Source organism: Geospiza fortis, unplaced genomic scaffold, assembly GCF_000277835.1.
Source record: "Geospiza fortis unplaced genomic scaffold, GeoFor_1.0 scaffold78, whole genome shotgun sequence".
Classification (NCBI taxonomy): Eukaryota; Metazoa; Chordata; class Aves; order Passeriformes; family Thraupidae; genus Geospiza; species Geospiza fortis.
Window position 1 is genome coordinate 1,725,774 of NW_005054339.1, and position 9,761 is coordinate 1,735,534.

A 9,761-nucleotide genomic window follows, 5' to 3' on the forward strand; every position below is an offset into this window, starting at 1 on the left:
TGTAAACACAATTAAGAAAAATAAAGCCAGTTACTGCTAGCATTTTTAAAAGATGTTTAAGTCTTCCATCTGTTTTTTTCTCTTTTCAAAGGTATAAAAATAGATCTAATAACTTATAAGCTCTGCAAACAGGAATAATTTAGATCAGAATCCTTCCTGAAGCTTTTGTTGTCTTTTGTCTCTGTCTCCTTCTGGCAGGGGGTGTGGGGATTGTGTGGAGAAAGCTGTTGGTGTTGTTTAGAAGTACATTTAATTCTGCTTTATACCATTCTTTATTGCTTGCCTATGTATCAACTTTGTAAAAACCTCATTTTAATGGTCCTTTTTTTTACAGAGACAGCATCAGCCTGAGGATACTTGTGAGGGGATCTGCAACCTTTGAGCTTGGTTACAGTCACACCTAATTCTGACATGGTTCTGCTGCAGCATAGTGTGAGTCTTCCAGTTTCTGGAAATTACACAAATATATTAATTCATTATTCTGATGCCTCCAACAGTAAATATTTTATTTGGTTGATTGGGAAGTGGGGGGAGGATAGGGAACAAAAAAAAATCCCTACAGAAATATAGCCAGGCTGAGAGAGAAGGTTGAGGGGTGCAATGATTTACAGCCTTATTAGAGCAAAGTTATGTGAGACAGGATCTTTGATGCTGTGAGGAGAAGTGGCTTGGCTGTGACATCATCAAGTCTGAGATGCATTGTCAAAAATTCTTAGTCCATTCTAGCTAGACTTTGGAACACTGCAACATTTTAGCAAGATTTCACCAACTGCTACCACAGGAAACAATCTGGTTTAGCCCCTAGCTAAGTTATTTCTGAGAACAATCATCTTTCCTTTACATACATGCTTTACATGTTGCTACTATTCTCAGATAATGGTTTTTGTTGCAGTCCTTGTGGGGCTGTACAAGTGCTGGTTAAAACTCTCAGTAGCTTCTTTATTTATTCATAACTAAAGATTTGTGGCAAGACCAGTTTTTTTTTAGAAGCAAGTGTGCATGTTTCCTTAAAATAATCTATTTGGCTGTTGTGAGAGCACTGAGCTGGCCCAGTCCAATCTGAGTGAGCTGTGGCCTCTGCACATGTCCTGTGTTTGATCACTCATTTACAGTTTCTTTGGATGTTTTAATATAGCTGCGTTTCTGTTGCCTGTCTCTGCCTTCATAATAGCATGTGTGCACATATGACTTTTCAGGACTGAAAAGTGATCTAGTCTGACCTTAACTGCATCATGGAGAGGTGAAAATCTGAAGGAAATAGCTGATCTCAAAAAGTACCTGGTCCTCTTCTAGCACAGTTATGATCTTGCATGAGTTGTTTCATCTGCTCACTTCCAGCTTTGCCTCCTTGAGGCAGATTATCTTGTGATATGCTCAGGTTTTGAAAAGTGTAACAAAGAAAGCAATTAAGACTTCTGTCTGAAAAATACTTCAATTCCAGTAATTAGAAAGCATTTGGTACAGAGCTTACTGCTGTAAGGGTCTGCAAGTACTTCACATAAGTAACTGTGAAGGAAGAAACACAATGGCTTGTTGGTTTTGTACCTTCAATTGATCACCATATGCTAAACCACTAATATATAGCAGCTTCAGGGGCTTGAATGGTATTGATGTTATGGGATAAGGGAAGAATGCCTTATCAGGGTGTGAGCTTTTTCTGAGTGACTGCAAGGCTGGAAGATACTGCCAGCTGAAAACTCAGAAGGTCCCAATAAATGCAGTCAAGAGCTGTGCTGAGGAACCTGTTAAAAATGCCAGTGTTTATCAAGGCATTTGGGCACCTACTAAAATGGACCATTATCTTCTTGTTTCTTTTGCATTTTCTGATTAAATTATAGTAGATGCACTGTAATGCAGAGCCATGGTGCTGCAGAGTGCTGGGGACTTTTCGTCAGTGAAATGTAACAGCGTTAATGAGCTTCCCTTGAAGGAATTTGCTTAACTTTTTTTTTTGTGATTGTAGCTCAGAACCCTTTAGTGAGGCAAGAACCAGTTCATTAGTGCTGAACTGCACTTTGGTGTTCACTGAGTAGTGCTTTATAAGGACTTCTTTCCTTGATGTCCACAACAGAGGTGTCACTGTCACAGATTGGGGAAATCTCTGCAGAAACCTTTCGATGCTGTCTGATCCCTGAGGTTGGTGCATTTTCCAGTGTTGCAGTTTTGTGGCAGATGCTGTGCTGTACCAGGGCTGCTCTGTGCATCTCTGAACCACGGAGCAGCAATAGCTACAAAGCTTTCTCAGTGTCTGAGGAGAAGAATTTACAGTGGTGAGCTAAATGAAATTAGAAAACTCTGTTTTCTCCTGTGTTTTGGAGATGCTCAAGTGTGCTGTTTTCCTGAATCTAAGTATTTCTTGCACCTTTTTGAAAGATCAATTTTTAAATTTAATTTTTTAAAGACAAAATTCTGCTAATAGTGAGTTTCTACTGTTTCTGTAGGAAGTTTTTTTTAGCCAAAATATCAGTAAAAAATACCCCTACAAAGAAATACACAGAACAGTTGAGGTGATGAAGGAAACTGGTACTGTTCTTTAATCTGAGGTCACTGATTTCTGCAGTTTCAGTTCCCACAGGAGATCCACATGTGAGACACTGTCTGGATTCCAGAGACAGCTTACATGCACTGTCAAACTTGGGAAGTTTGGGTCCAAATGACTCAATAGGCTCAAATAAGCAGTTAGATGAGTGATTGCAGTCAGAACCAAGACAGTGACCAAATTAGTCCTGTTTCCTTAGAGAAAAGAGGAAGAAAAAAGATCTGGTGTTACACTGCGTGGCTGAACTCTGATGTTCTCAAGCCCCACAAATGGAATATGACTGTAAATGCAAATTAAACTTGTTCAATGAGCTCAATCCCCAGGGAGAAACAGGAAGGCTTTGAAGATCATTTATGCTTCATCCATCACTGGTGCCATTGCTGTCTCTCTCTATTTGTTTTAGAAAGAAACCTGCTCAAGAGAGTAAGCTGGAAAAGGAATTTGAGGCAGTGATTGGCACCATGGTGGGAAATCTTTACAAAAGGAGCTCCACTTGTCCCTCTCTCCCTCTGAGTCCTTGCTTCAAAACCAACAAGTTTGTGCTACTTTTAGACTATGAAATATGTAATGTAGTCTGTGCTGAGCTTACCATGATGCTGAGGATGACTGCATTGCTATTCTTGCAACAGTTGTGCTGCAAGAAACTTCAGAGAGAGAAGTTTTCTTACCTATCATAAAATCCAGCAATTTAAAATAGCTATCAAAACTCTTAATCCTTCATGAAGAAGTTAGGCAAGAACTGTGGTTTCCATTTAAAGAGAAGAAGGCAGTTTGCCCCACAGTAATGGACCAACATTTTCAGCAGTAGAATACAACCACCGAGAGTATTTTCTTTCTCGGCCATTTACAGGTTTGGGTTTTTTCTTTTGTTTCAGCATCTTTTTAAGGCAGTAACATGTAAAGCAATACCAGCTTTATTTGGCATAGTTATATTTTTTATGTAAGTCAGATCTTTTTGCCTTCCTTCCCTTGAAGGCTACGGGATTGTTTCCAAACAGGCTGATGCCTCTAAGGGTCAGGCACCTTACAAAGAACAAACAAGGGACTAAATTTTGCTTTTGCTTATGCTGGGTTCATGCCAGAATAACTCAACTGATGTTACTGGAGTTACTTACCCTTGTGCAAATCCAGAGTAAGAGAGTAAACTGAACTGTCCCTTCTCTTGCTGTGAGGAGGATAAAAAGACAAGAAAATTATTTCTATGAGGTATTTCTTTTGTTAATTTAGGCAACAGTGAAACTGCTCTTACTTGCTTTGCTCTGTCTTTAGCTGTAGTTATCCTGAATTTGTGTTGGAGTTCCTTGTGAATGTCAAGACCTCATAGTTTAAGGAAAGATTATAAAAGGGGTTGACATGGCTGAGATTCTTCAACATTGTGGGAAAACACCCTTAATGAGCAAAATGGATAAATGTACTCACATTACCTGTGGCACTCCCCTGCTGTTTGCTTACTTCCACTTTGACAGCCTGATCCCAAGCAGAGGAGGCTTTTTCTCAGCAAGTGTATCTTCATTCTGAAACTTGGTCTAGGAATGTAAGCAGCAGTTTAAATCATAGTACGAGTAATTCCAGCTTGTGACTGGTTTTGTGGGCTGACATTCCCTATTTTATGACCCCTGGAAGCAGGATCCCCGTTGATTGCCCACTGCAGTTGCTATGGCACAATGTGCCACTGTGGCTTCTGCTCTCACCCCATTTCTGCAGCAGAATCTGGGTGTGAACAAACCAAGCTGGATTGTAGAGCCATGGGCAAAAGGACTCCTTATTGTGGGAAAGGTGCTTTAGTCATGGGAATCCTTTCTTATCCTGCAGTTTCCAGCCATTTGGGAGTGCACTGAGAGGGGGATTAGAACAAGAAAAATTAGCTTGGTAGAGAGATCCAGTCCAGCCTCCCAGTTGAAGAAAGGCCAGCCTCAAGGATCTAGGATGTGGGGGAAAATCCATTTCCCATTCCTGAGTTTGTGTGGGAAGCATACATAAACTTGGATGTTTTGTTAGAACAATGACATCAGCTTTATCCTGTTTTCCTCCTGCTGCATTTCATCTCCTGTTTAAACTCTGTTACTTTTCTTGACAAGGAACATCAAAGAAGATTTTTAATTACAACTGTCCAGACTGCTGTAACTTTTTCATTTCAGCAGTCATAGGAACTGTTAGTGAGAGGGACTATTGGACTGGACTTTTGTGTACTTTTTATGATGTTCTCAAACTGCAATTAAGGAAGCATCAATTTTAATTATTATGTAAATAATAAAAGAAGCAGCACCAAAACAAAAGGGCTGACATATAATTACATAAATAGCAGAAGTCATAGAAATCTTTGATGTCCTGTCAACTTTAACAACACCTCTTGGCATTTTTCCAGGTCCAGGCTGAGTACGAAATTCAATCAACATGGTTTAGAAAATACATACTACATATTCAATATCCGTAAGGAATCCAAGCTGACAGAGTACATTTGCATAGGTCAATAACTCTTAAAAATAATTTTAGCATGGTGGTCTGAAATTAACTTTCTAATAATTGTACTGCTGCCTGGGCAACTGGAAAAATTGACTGATATGTTTAGACTCAGTGGAACATGTCTAAGAGGTAGAACTACAGAAACAAAATTTGTCATTTCAAAGTTTTAGTTGGATCATGGACAGATTTAGAAGTTCAGGCCTGTTTAATGTCAGAGTTACCCCAGGACAGAAACCCTCCAGCCCTCCCAAAGACATCAAACAGCATCAGTAATAACCAATAATTTTTGCTGAAGGTGCTGCAGGGTCCTGCAAGAGTCACTAAAGCTCCCGTGGCAGTTCTCTTTGCAGTAATGAATGTGTCTGCACCACAGGCTGAGCTTGTTTATTGATTAAAGCTGGATGTGAAAGTACACACAAAGAGACCTCAGCATCACACACAGAAAGTTCCTTCACTCCATCCACGCTCAACCTGAGTAATCAAAGCTGTCATTAACCTTGCTGCCCTGCTTCCCTAGAATGGTTTCTATCTAAAGCTGAAACACATCAGTAGGCAGCAGTATCAGGGCAGGAGCAGGTTTGTGGGTGTTGAAAACAGATGCAGCCTGCAAAAGTATTTTAATAATATGTCTTTAATTTTGCATGGGAGCTGGCTATGGATTTGGGCTGGATCTTGGGAGTGAGGAGGAGAGCCTCAGGCTCCCACCCACACTTGTTTATCACAAAGCCCTTTGACATTCTCCCCAGGGGAGGAAAATAATATTTTCTGTGAAGCAGAGGCAGAACTGTAAGCAGCACCTCAAAGCAGTGATGCAGGTGAGGGGACTTGCTAAGCCTCAAAGAGAAGTTTTTTTTGCCAGATAGATCTCCAGCGTGGCTTTATCTGTACAGATCATCAGCAGTAACGAGGGAGAGAAAGGGAAGGATGTTTTCAGCATCTCCAAGAACCCCTTGCCACAGTAAATGGAAGATTTCAATGCAATTTCGTGGATACCAAAGAACTCTAAGAGTTCTGAGGAAGGCAGGCAAGGTGCTGAAGGGATTTTTCATGGCTCAAACCTCAGGTCAAACCCAGATGGCAGCAGCAGCCTTGTGGCCAGGCAAACAGAGATGTGATTTGTGTATAATTTCCCTACCTCCACAGATTGTAATGGTTTCTGGATATGTAACAGGGTTTTTAATCCTTGTGACACTGCCAAGAGTATCTAAACACCAAGGATTTTGCTTGGAATAGATTCCTATCCACAGTTCTTGCCATCTTTTTATTTCTGATGTACTAATTTAATGGGTTTTATGGGCTGCCATCAAATAAGGGATATCAAAAAGCATTTAAAGATATGTAGTGCTGAGGCTATTTCATAGGACTTAGGAGATTTTTCTACCTTGGCCTCAATTAGAAGGTGTCAATTTCACTTATATCTCAAAAGTGTCAGATTCATATCTCCTGTCTTGGATTTTTTGCTTGCTGTTTTTATTTAAAAATCTAAACAGAAAGAAAAGGTTGTTTTCTACCAGGAGTCATCTTGGAAAAATTAATAACAAATGGGCTTTTAGCTGGAAACAGAAGTTTTATGGGGTAGGATGAGTAACTCTAGAGCAATGTGATAATCAGCTGTACTGAGCATTTAGATTTTTTCTGTGTGGATCAGATGCAGCCCAGAGCTGTCCAGTCCTGTGGCCTGTACATAGGCTGCCAGTCCAGACTGAAAAGAGATGATATCTTTGCTCCTAAGCAGGATGAAAGTTAATCCCAGGCTTGATGGGTGTTGTGCATGACCCCAGGAAAACACTTGGATAGAGAGTGCTCCACCATGCACTGGCACCTTGCCATTTGAGAAACTTTAGAGTAATGGAGTTTCCTGTGTGCCTGGGGCTAATTTTGTGTATTCTGTGCTTTGATTATGAGCTAAGCTCTCAGGTGCCATAGTCCAAGTTGACAAGGGAAATCAGCCTTGATTTTTTTGCCCACCAGGGTTGGGAGCTTTTTACAATACCAGAGCTTCTACTTAGGAGTTATACTCTATCTCTCTATCTATATTCTCTCTATATTCTATCTAATATTCTATTTTCTATCCTTAGGATAAAAGAAGTCACAGTCTTACCTGACCTAGAGCTGTACAGTCTATTCCACGCCCCTCAAGTGTTTGTGGTGACTGGAACTAACATGTCAGAATATCAGCTGAAGGTAATACAAGATTTGGATTAAAAAGGAGCTTTATGGATCACAAGCTTGGGTTGAAAGATTAGATGTGTTTAAAGGTTTCTGTCTGGGATCCCTAAATTCATGGCAAATATAAACAGAAATGTCTCCAAGATTTAATTAATTATAAATAAAAACTTGGCTTATTTGTTAAATGTAAGTGCTCCTGGGTGCTGATACTCAAGCTAATGCTACAAAATGAATGTTACAAGTGTGTAGGAAAACTATAAATATAATTTATAAGCCACTTCTGCTGGGGGAAAAGATATAGCCAAAGAAAGATGGGAAGGCTAAAATTTTATAATAGTGTGAGTTGAAAAGCTGGGAAGCTGTGAACAAGTTAACAAAAATAAAGAGCTGCTCTGGTGTGGAGCTCAGTTCTCAGAGCCATGACCAGCTCTGTTCCAGGAGCTCAGAGATTGGCAGGGAGTCAAATATTTATGCCTTCTGCAGCCCCAGTAGTCCTAACATTGCTCTTTGGGGAAGAAGTTCTTTTTCACTTTGAACATATGGCATTATCTTGAGCTAAGTGACTGCTTGATGAATATTTCAAAAAAGGACAAGTCTTATATTGAAGAAGGCCAAGAATGCAACTTCATTTCCTGTTTAATCTAAAAAAAAAAAAAGGCTTTTATTTGTACAGATTTAATTTGGAACACATATGTATGACATATGTAACATCATCAAACAGTTACCTGATGCTTATCAAAGCAGTTGGAACAAAATAAACCAAACCAGTAACTCAGTGTATGTATGGGGCAGGTACTGACTGGTATCAATTTGTATCCAGAGCTTGTTGGCTTCAGTTTTGTAAGAATAGCATCTGTTAGGAGAGGCAGCAGAGTGGAGGTCTAGATTTCAAGAATATTCCTATCACTGTTCTGTGTAGTGTATAACATCAACATTTGCAACCTTAAAATGCAGCTGTGTGTATTTTAAATAGTCCTTCAACCAACAAATTTTCCTGTGTCACACATCCCTTTCCTGATAAGCACAGAGCAGTCCCTGAGTGCAAACCATTGCTGCTTTTTCATCTGCTAAATGGTAACTCCCAAGTTCTGCTGAAGTGATCTTCGTGCTCGTGGGGATGCCTTGAAAATGTCACTTGCTGAAAAAACAGCAGCACCTGAAGTAGCTTGGCATTTGCATACTACAAATGGCATATGGTAAGTAGGTGGATTTGAGAGTTCAGCATTTAATGTAGAAAGTTTTGTGTAAACAGTAAGTAGTCAGCATGCTCTGTGGTACTGAAGGGAGAGACAATAGGACAGCTCTGCAAGTAAGAATTCTGCCTCTAAATACCATTTTCAGGTCAGGTATTGATCTGTTTATTTCACAAAGTGCTAAGCTGTGCACATGGTGTCAACTTTAAATAGCTTGCGGCTGATTTTACTTGAAAATGAGGAGTAACTTTATTGATGTCTGTGGAGTTAAAAGCATAAGTTAAAAAGACAGTTTAAACCAGTTTCTGGTCCTTTCATTTGGGTAGATTTATTTATTTATTTATTTATGGTGGTTAAATGCAATTTAAGAACAACAGATTGCAAAGATTATGACAGCAAGATTAAAATTAGGTTATTGTGGACCTGCTGCTTATTATCTGAGGGCTCAGGTTGGACCAAGGGCTCAGCGAGAAGAGCTCTGGTAGATAGATTTGTTTAACCCTTGGTAACTGAGCTCTGCTCCTCACCATGTACTGACCAACCCATTGAAAACCTTAGGTGAAAACAAACCCATTTCTGTTTGTGTATCAGACTTTGTACAGCAGGTGGGGGTCTGAGTTTGCTGCTTTGATTGTAACCTCTGGCAAAGGGCTGGTGTGAATGTCTTGGGACAGTTCTTTTTCCAATCACTTAAGGAAAATCTGTGTAAGGAAGATGATGTAGGGAACAAACTTGCTGGATTCCTCCCTTCATAGAGGATCTACTGATTATTCCACTTAATTTTTGTAGTAAGTCCCCCTGAATCCAGGACTTCTGTAAAATTCACTGTATTTACTTGGTATCTTTAATTTTATATAAGATTACATGAAGAAAACAAAAACTATCCCTTCTTTTTGCAGTGCATCTTTTTATGACCAGCCATTTTCACTTTTTTTTCCCCAAGAGTGTTCTGAATGCTTTGTTTAATTTTTAATGTAATGATAAGTCAAAGTGAGGCTTACAGAATCACAGGTCCAGATATCTGAAATACAATCATCCATCAGAAACCCTCAGTGGGACAATTACAGCCCCCACATCCTCCCACAGCAAACCATGACTGTAGGAGAAGAATTTTTGAGGGCTGCAGCTGAGATTAGACAACATGAAGTACTCTTGCTTCATCCTTCATGAAATCACCTGCTATGAGTCTTAGTGATTATTGGAATGTGGGGTTTTTTTACATTAGTTTCAGCTTTACATATTTTTCAGTTTATTTCAGCATCTGTCTTAATGATGTCTGTTTCAATGAGATGTGAATCTGTCTCTTAGGCAGTTTTCATGTTCTTTACAGAGTAAACACAGCTTTAAAAACTCTTTCACTATAAAGTACAGTGCATATCCAACACCTCCTCTTCACC

General features: G+C 39.6%; 1 long non-coding RNA gene across 1 annotated transcript; it reads left to right on the top strand.

The window, feature by feature from the left end:
• The first annotated feature begins 334 nt into the window (after positions 1 to 334).
• Positions 335 to 7,108, top strand: LOC115948005. The gene is made up of 3 exons (XR_004081864.1): positions 335 to 432; positions 2,072 to 2,136; positions 7,081 to 7,108. It is a non-coding gene; the product is annotated as an uncharacterized LOC115948005 (long non-coding RNA).
• The last annotated feature ends 2,653 nt before the right edge of the window (positions 7,109 to 9,761 follow it).